This window comes from Mustela erminea, chromosome 10, assembly GCF_009829155.1.
Source record: "Mustela erminea isolate mMusErm1 chromosome 10, mMusErm1.Pri, whole genome shotgun sequence".
NCBI classification, from domain to species: domain Eukaryota; kingdom Metazoa; phylum Chordata; class Mammalia; order Carnivora; family Mustelidae; genus Mustela; species Mustela erminea.
In genome coordinates, this window is record NC_045623.1 from 76,526,059 (window position 1) to 76,535,376 (window position 9,318).

Here is a 9,318-nt window from a genome sequence, read left to right on the forward strand (position 1 = left end):
TTGGAGAGGCTGGTTAAGAGGTACAAACTTTCAGTTATGATCAAGTTCCGGGGACCTAATGCACAGAGTGTGACTGACTACAGTTAGCACTACTGTATTGTACGCTTGGAAATTGCTATGAGAGTACAGCTATAACGTTCTCAAGACAACAACAAAATGGTAATTACATGAGGTGAGGATGCGTTAACTAACTTTATAGCGGTAAGCATTTTACAATATATACCTGCATCAAATCATCACATTTGTATACCTGAGACTTATGCAGTGTCATATGTCAATTATAGCTCAGTAATTTGGAGCAAAAATTAGCTTACAAAATGAAAAAAAAGTTCAAAAAGTGCTCAAAACTCTTCATACTTAATTATTCTACATTTTAGTGTTCTCCATGTTCTAGAAGTTGTTTGCGTGTACTGGATCTGTATGATGGAAATACTCCATAATGAGATAATTCTGTGCACCTCCTGCCACCTCTGGGTGCAGTGACATCATGTTTTTAGCTTGAAATTGGCCATGATGGGTTATTAATACCATAGAAATCTGCAAACGATACAAATCAGAACCCCTCTCTCCCTTCCAGGAATGATTATTACACATTTACCAGCACACCACTGCTTCTAGTCCTGAGTCCTAAGAATCTAGATATCTCAGGATAATCTAATGCTGGAGGCATTGGTAGGAATTAGGAGAGCCCTGGAGGAGCAGCTTCATCCAGGAGAGGCACAGCCCACCAGCTCCAGTCCTCTCCCTACCCCCCCCCACCCCCGACAGAGGCTCCCAGACAGTCTGGCATAGCCCCTGGCCCTTCCTTCCCTTCTGTCTGGACCTTTGTCAGCCTCCTCAGACCCATGGTCGAGGCCTTCTGATGCAGACCATGTAGCAGGCTGGCTCTGCCATTTGGCGCCTCCCAGGCCCCAGTGGAAGCAAAGGACAAAATCCCCCTAAGCTTAGTTTGCATGGGCACCACTTCAGCCTCAGGGGACAGGGATGTGATAGGTGAAGAAACAGTAGGAAACTTGCCAAAGATCACATGGCTGAGAAGCAGAGGAACACTGGGGCAGCGTCCAGGCTTCCTCAGATGAGACAAGCTCAGTTTACACATCTCTAAAATAGGGAACACTTCCCTCTCCCTCTCCCTTTCCCGCTTTGTTACGATGCAAATCAACAGATGATGAGAGATGGGGTGTGTGTGTGTGTGTGTGTGTGTGTGTGTGTGTGTGTTGGAGCCCAGGATTTAGCATAGAAGAAGCACCCAGTAAAGGTTAATCTCATCCCTGTATCTACTTCCTGATCTCCCCTCACACTCCGACTGCCTCGAGTCACACCTGGCAGGGAGGGGACACATTCCCTCCTGCGTGGCATCTCTGGAGCTAGGAGCATGGAATTTGCTTTGTTTCCTTGGGAAGGGTGGGGTGAAGGGAACTGTGATCCCAAACCTCTCTCCAACCCTCAGCTCTTCCTCAGCCTCAGCTACACTCTCAGGGGATTGCCCTGGGGTAGTCTTCCCCTGTACCCCAACCACATCCCCCCACTTCTCCCAGCCCCTCCTGATGAGCTCACAGATTCAGGGGAGGACCGAGTTTGGGTGCAGAACTCAGGATGATAAACACATGCTTCATTCAATTCTCTTTCTCAGAACCATGATGCAAACGATAAGCACCCCTTGCTCGGATCCAAGGCCCTGAAGTACTTGTCTTGTACCCTCACCTCAGATGTGAAGAGATATCCATGCCGGTGCCCACCTTCTCACTAAATGGAGGAGAAAAACTGAGGCCCAGGCAGGTACACTGACTTGCCCCAGGTCAGAAGCAATCTAGGGTCATAAACAGGATGAAACTCGGGACACCTTGAGTTTTCCATGATGGAATTACTTAAAGACTGCCAAGCATAGTCTACCCTCTGTTTCCCAGAACATGAAACATGGCCAGAAAGAGCCAAGGGATTTGGCCAAAACCACACAGCTAAACAATGGAACAGCCAGCACCGGAACCCTGGTGCCTGCCTCCCGGGCTGATGCTGTGTCCACAATATCACATGCTTCAGTGCTCCAATCTGGGCTGATGGCTATACAGGACCTCTAACTGAAGTCCTGCCTGCTGTCCCCAGAGCTGGTTGCTGTTGCTAGTGGGGGTGAGGTCATCCAGGGGTTGGTATGAGAGAAGATTGTACTCCAGATGCTTGATTCTGGACCCAGGGGCCCGCAGGCCTCAAGGAGCAGAGGGTGGGCTCTTGAGAAGGGGAGGGCTGAGGCCCACAGTGCTAACCACCTGCGCTGTCTAATTGGCCCCAGGAGGAGAACGCCTCTGGGAGGGACCCTGTGGGAATTGGCCCTCATTTGCTAAGACAGGTGCCGCAGAAATTTTTCTGGGTTTGTGTCTAGGAGAGGGGCTGAACAGATAGTAGGAGGTGGTGATGATTCTAATGATCAAGATTATCTTATTGGTGCTTTGGGACAGGCTCATAGCACTTTACAGTTTACAGAGCACTTCCACACGTGTTTTTTCTTTTTAAGATTTTATTTATTTATTTGACAGATGGAGATCACAAATAGCCGGAGAGGCAGCCAGAGACAGAAGAGGGGAAGCAGGCAGCTCGATGTGGGGCTCGATCCCAGGACTCTGGGATCATGACCTGAGCTCAAAGCAGAGGCCTCAACCCAGTGAGCCAACCAGGTGCCCTCACATGTGTTTTTTAACACCAGGTCCTCTAAGCACTCCTGTGAGGAAGGTATTATGGTCCTCATTTTACAGATGATGAGAACAATGGTGACAGACACTTGCTGGGCACTGTCACAGGCCAGGTCCTCAAGTAGGCATTGATAGTGGTTTTGGTCACTTCGCTGCTGAGGTCAGAAGAGGCCTTCAAGGTCAGCTCCCCACTCCTCTTCCACAGCCAGGAAAATTAAGCCCGGAGAAGGAAAGTCATGGGCCTATATGACTTAGTGGAGGAGACTAGAACCCAGACCTCCTGCCTCTTGGCCGTGGGTCCATTCCATCATCTCCAAGCTTCCTCCCCTGCTCTGCTCTCTGGGAAATTGGAGGAACGAGCTGTCCAACTGACCAGCAATAATGAGTCACTCGCAGGGACCTCATGCATCCTCTCAGCATCTTCACTCCTGGGTGTCTATATCCCCCCAAGGCTGTGAATCTTGTGTGAGTCAATGACAGCCACCCAGACAAGCTACAGGGATAGAATAATAGTAACAGCAAACACAGTGATACTAATGATGGTAATGATAGTAGTCACAGCCAGCCCTTATGAGGTATTGCTTCCTGAGTGACTGGCACTCTTCTAAATCCTTTATTTACAGTAACTCATTTAATATTCAAAACATCCTTATGAAATAGATGGTGTAATCTTCATCATTTTGCAGATGAGGAAATTGAGTCATGGAGATTTGTAACATGAACAATGTCTGAGAGCCACTAACTGACAGTGTAGGTACTAAGAAGTGGTATAGCGTTAAACGTTTAACAACCAACTCCCTAGAAAGAAAGGAGGGAAGACATGCACCCAGGTCAGCCTTGGTGAGTCAAAGTCCAAGTCACTAAGCCCATGCCTATCCTTCCTCCTTGCTACCACGGCCACTTTGTTCATGAACCCATTGAGCAGTGATTGTGGTGGCTGGGGAAAGAGGCTGACTTATAGATAGAACAGATTGTTCTATCCACTTGATTATTAAAATCTAGTTCTGGGACACCTAGGTGGCTCAGTCAGTTAAGTGTCTGCCTTTGGCTCAGGTCATGATCCCAGGGTCCTGGGATCTCTGCATCATAGGGCTCTCTGCTCAGCAGGGAACCTGCTTCTCTCTCTGCCTCTCCCCTGCTTGTGTTCTCTCTGTGTCTCTCTGTGTAAAATAAATAAGTAAAATCTTTATAAATAAATAAATAGGGACGCCTGGGTGGCTCAGTTGGTCTAGCAGCTGCCTTCGGCTCAGGTCATGATCCCAGCGTCCTGGGATCGAGTCCCAGATCGGGCTCCTTGCTCCGCAGGGAGCCTGCTTCTCCCTCTGACTCTGCCTGCCACTCTGCCTGTGCTCGCTCTTGCTCTCTCTCTCTCTCTCTGTGACAAATAAATAAATAAAATCTTTAAAAATAAATAAATAAATAAATAAAATCTTCTGCTGGGGACACCCTTTGGTGAGCATTCATATGGAATACAAACATCATCACATTCTTTGTTAGCTGGAAGAGGACTACCCTCAGACCTGGTCTCTCCAGTTTTCTTCCAAGTCCAAGTCCCCAGCCATCCAGCCAACCCACTGGCTACAGTCCACTAATTAATATAGATTCTTACCTCTGGCCATTTTTCCTTCCAGATGAAATGAACAACCAAGTGCCCAGCTTGATATTCTACCGCCTAGGAGGATTTCTTTACACCGTGGGCCTTCAGGGGTGTAAAGGCAAGAAAGTACCCAGAAAGTAGTACAGCTGTCAACTTCCAGATGGTGCCTGTTTATCATGCAGACCCATCTGTAAACTGGGCCTGAGTTTTCTCTTCCTCATCAGTTAATCGCAGGGGACAACCACAAGACCACAGGCATTTGGGCCACTTTCTCGTGCAAATTACTTGTACCTTCAGGGATTGCTGGAGTCCAGTTTCACACATTTCACTTCTATTTGATGGTGTGGTATTACTGTGCATGACAATATTGGACTTGGGAAGTCAGGCAACAAGACCAAGTTCACAGTGGAAGTTTAGATGACATGCTCATTTGGTGGTTCATGGTCAAGCCTTCAGTCTCTATGAGAGCCCAATAGCAAGCCAAAAGCTGTTTTCTAAAAAAGAGTAGTTATCCTCAGAGAGTATCAAAGCTTTACTCCAAAATCCTCAGAGTCTGTGTTGTGATTCACCTTTAGTGGCCTGTCAAAGGCCCCAAACAACATCTCTATCTGCTGCTGACTTTGAGCTCCACGAGATCTGCTGGACCATATGGTTCAAATGGCAGAGCAGCTGGCAGAGCAGCTTGCATGGAAGTCTGGACTTGCTACAGAACCTTATCTTGTCTTGGGCTTCACTCAAAACTAAAGGCTTCTTAATCTCATCACCAATTTAACCCATCTTCAGATTGTATTCTATGCCCTTAATGCTGCTCCCCCAAGACAGTCATCAAGTGGGGAAGTTTAACCAAATCCCTATCACTCTGTTTCAAAGCGTGGAGAGAGAGAGAGTTACCCAATGCATTTTATGAATTGAATTTACCCTTGACACCAAAAGTAAGTAAGGGTAACACAAGAAGAGAAACTCATTGACTAACCCCAAAAATGAATATTAGTACAAAAATCACAAAGAGCGAAGTCTAAAGTCCCTCCTCCTCAATTCTAAAAATAACGACAAAACTCTGAAAACCAATTTCTTTCATAACTTATTTAGAGGCAAAACCTGGAACAGACTGATCTGACCTAAGCTGGTTTGAACATTTATACATTTTGGCGCTGAAATATTTAATTACAGCATGCTGCCCTACACCCAGCTGTGTTCTGTAAGTTATGATTTGGAGGAGCCTGAAGAGACAGGACAACTAAAAGTGGTGGCATCCTGGGTGATCTTGGAAAAGAGAAAGGACATTTTGGGGAGGACAGTAAAAATAAGGAAATCTAAATATAGACCAGTTAATAGTGATACATTGATGTTGGTTCATTAATTGCAACAAACGTACCATAATAACATAAGATGCTGACAACAGGGGAAACATGGTATGGGGTATATGAGAACCCTTTATACTATCTTTGCAATTGGGTTTATTCAAAACAAAACAAAAACAAAAGCAAACCAAAAAAAACCTCTCCTGACTCCACTTCATCCTGCAACTACCTACCTATTTTTCTGCTGTCCTTGACAGCAAATGTCCTCAAAAAAGCTGATCTACTCACTATCCCAAATTCCTCCTGTCTTTCTCTTTTGAATCCACTGTAATCAGCCCCCTGTTTTTATTTTTATGTTATTTTATTTTTTCAGTGTTCCAAGATTCATTGTTTATGCACCACACCCAGTGCTCCATGCAATACGTGCCCTCCTTAACATCCACCACCAGGCGGATGTTCCCCCATCCTCCTCCCCTCCAAAACCCTCAGTTTGTTTCTCAGAGTCCACAGTCTCTCATGGTTCGTCTCCCCCTCCGATCTCCCCAACTCTCTTCTCCTGTTTTTAAAACAATTCTCGGTCATCATTCCCATTGACAGTACTTATACAACTGATCACTCCTTCCTTGAAACACTTTCTTCTTGTGGATTCCTGGACATGGACCGCTCACTTCCTGTATTCCTCCTACCTCTCCAGTCCCCCTTCTCAATCTCCTTTGCAGAGTCTACTTCTTTTTTTTTTTTTTTTAAGATTTTATTTATTTGACAGAGAGAGATCACAAGTAGGCACAGAGGGATAGAGAGAGAGAGAGGAGGAAGCAGGATCCCTGCCCAGCAGAAAGCCCGATGCGGGACTCGACCCCAGGACCCTGAGACCACGACCCAAGCTGAAGGCAAAGGCTTAACCCACTGAGCCACCCAGGCAGCCCCCAGAGTCTACATCTTAAAGATGGTGTGCACCTGGCTCAGTTGTGGAACTTGTTCTCTCCTCTCTCTGCTGAACTCTTTGCTGTCTTCAAACATTTGCTACTCTTCAGGAAAAGAAAGAACAACTCCAAGGGCAGAGGTAGAGAGGAAAGCAGAAGCAGAAGGCAGAGCTACAGGCCCAGAGGGTGGAGCGGTAAGGCAGGAGAGCAGAGCATCAAGCCATAAAGCATTCTTCTCCAGCCTTGAAACGTAATGGAATTTTCTGTACTGGATCTCAAACGTGCTTGACACCTGTGACACCTTTATTTCTTCCACATTCTACTTCTTTGAACAGGATGTTTACTCTTTGCCTTTCCACCATTGTATTTGAAAGCATATAACTGGTTTTTCAGGTTGCCATGTCCACCATGGAAAGGAATTTTGTCCTACAATGGATCATACCCAGAGTCTTCCCCATACCAGATCTAGATGATTCAGAAAACCACATTTGGGACTTTGAGCTGACAATATTTAGATGAGATCTTGGATTAAGATGATATTGTCATGTATCAAAACTTTGAGGGACTTGAGGCCAAATATGTTTGGCACGTGAGGCAGACATGAATTTGGGGAGGCAAAACGTAGACTGTAGTGAGCTAAAGAGTGGCCCCTCAAAAGCTATGTTCAAGTCTTAACCTTTGGAACCTGTAAATGTGACCTTATTTGGGAAAATGGTCTGTTCAGATGCAATTAAGTTAAAGATTTTTGAGAGGAAATCATCCTGGTTTAGGATGGGACCTAAATCCAGTGATGTCCTTATAAGAGAAGGCAGAGGGAGATTTGAGACACTTAGACATGAAAGAGGAAGACCATGTGAAGGCAGAGATGGGTGGTAGGCAGCCCCAAAATAAGAACACCTAGAGTCACCAAAAACTGGGGGAGGCAAGAAAGAATCTTTCCCTAGAGCACTAAGGGAAGTGCCCAAAGAGCACCACCCAAGCAACAGCTGTAACTGAGAACTTGAAGCTTCTATAAATGTGAGAGAGTAAGTTTCTCAGGTGCCAATCTGTTATGGCAGCCCTGGGGAACTGCTAGAATAGCCAAAATAACTGAAAATAAGTGCTCAAATAATTGTTAAACAAATGTACATAGCAGCGCTATCCACAATAGTGAAATAATGGAAACATCCTAAATGTCCATCAAACGAAGAATGGATCAACACAATATGGTATACATATACAACAGAATATTGTGCAGCTATTAAAAGTAAGGAAGTACGTACAGATACATGCTATATATGGACGAATCTCCAAAACATTATGTTAAGTAAAAGAAGACAAACACAAAAAGTCACATATAGTATGATTCCATTTATATGAAATATACAAAATAGATAAATCCACAAAGAAAGAAAACTGCTGGTGGTCAGGAAATGCAGGGATGGAGGAATGGGGAGTGGCTGCTTAATGGGTACAAAGTCGTCCTTTGGGATGATGAAAATGCCTGGAACTTTTGATAGAAGTGTCAGTTGTACAATACCATGAATGTGTTATGAATACACAGTTAATGTGCTCCTGAATTGTACACTTTAGAATAATTACTTTTATGTTGTATGAACCGCACCTCATAAGAAAAAGTTCTTTAAAAACAAAAGTACAGGGCACCTGGGTGGCTCAGTGGGTTAAGCTGCTGCTTTCAGCTCAGGTCATGATCTCGGGGTCCTGGGATCGTGTCCCGCATTGGGCTCTCTGCTCAGCAAGGGGCCTGCTTCCCTTCCTCTCTCTCTGCCTGCCTCTCTGCCTACTTGTGATCTCTCTCTGTCAAATAAATAAATAAAATCTTTTTAAAAAAAAGTACAAAAATCATACTCTGAAAACTGTAAAACATTGTTGGAATAAGTAAATACTATCTAAATAAATGGAAAAACACCTTGCGTTTATGGATTGAAAAATAATATTGTTAAAATGGCAATACTTCTCAAATTGATCTATAAATTCAATGCAATCCCCATCAGAATCCCAGGTGACTTCTTCATAGAATTTGACAAGCTGATTCTAACATCCATATGGAAATTCAAGGGACTTGGAATAACCAAAACAATTTTCAAAAAGAAAAATAAGGTAGGAAGACTCACTTCCCAATTTAAAAACTTACTATAGAATGTTCATTAAGACAGTAGGAGAGTCCAGAAATAAAACCACATGTCCATGCTCAACTGCTTTTCGACAAGAATGCCAAAATCATTCAATAGGGGAAAGACAAGTCTTTCTAACAAATGGGCTGGGACAACTGATAGTCTCATGCAAAAGAATGAACTTGGACCCCTACCTCACCCCATATACAAAAACAACTCAAAATGGACTGATGACCAAAATATAAGAGTTTTAAAAAAAACAAAAACAAAAACATTAAGAGGGGTGCCTGGGTGGCTCAGTTGGTTAAGCATCTGCCTTCAGCTTGGATCATGAGCCCAGAGTCGTAGGATCAAGCCTGGAGCTGGGGGACTCTGTTTCTCCCTATCCCTCTGACCTGCTCCTGTACTCTCTCACTCAGTCTCTCAAACAAATAAATGAAATCTTTTTTTAATTTAAAAGTTGAAAAATAAAAAGCCATTAGGAGAAAATATAAGGGTAAATCTTCATAACCCTGGATTTGGCAATAGGATTTTATATATGATATTAAAAGCACAAGCAATAAAAGGAAAAACAGATAATGTGAGTCTCATCAAAATTTTAAAGTTCCATGCTTCAAAAAAACATCATCAAGAAAGTGAAAACCTGGGGCACCTAGGTGGGTCAGTTGATTAAGCATCCAACTTCAGCTCCAGTCATGA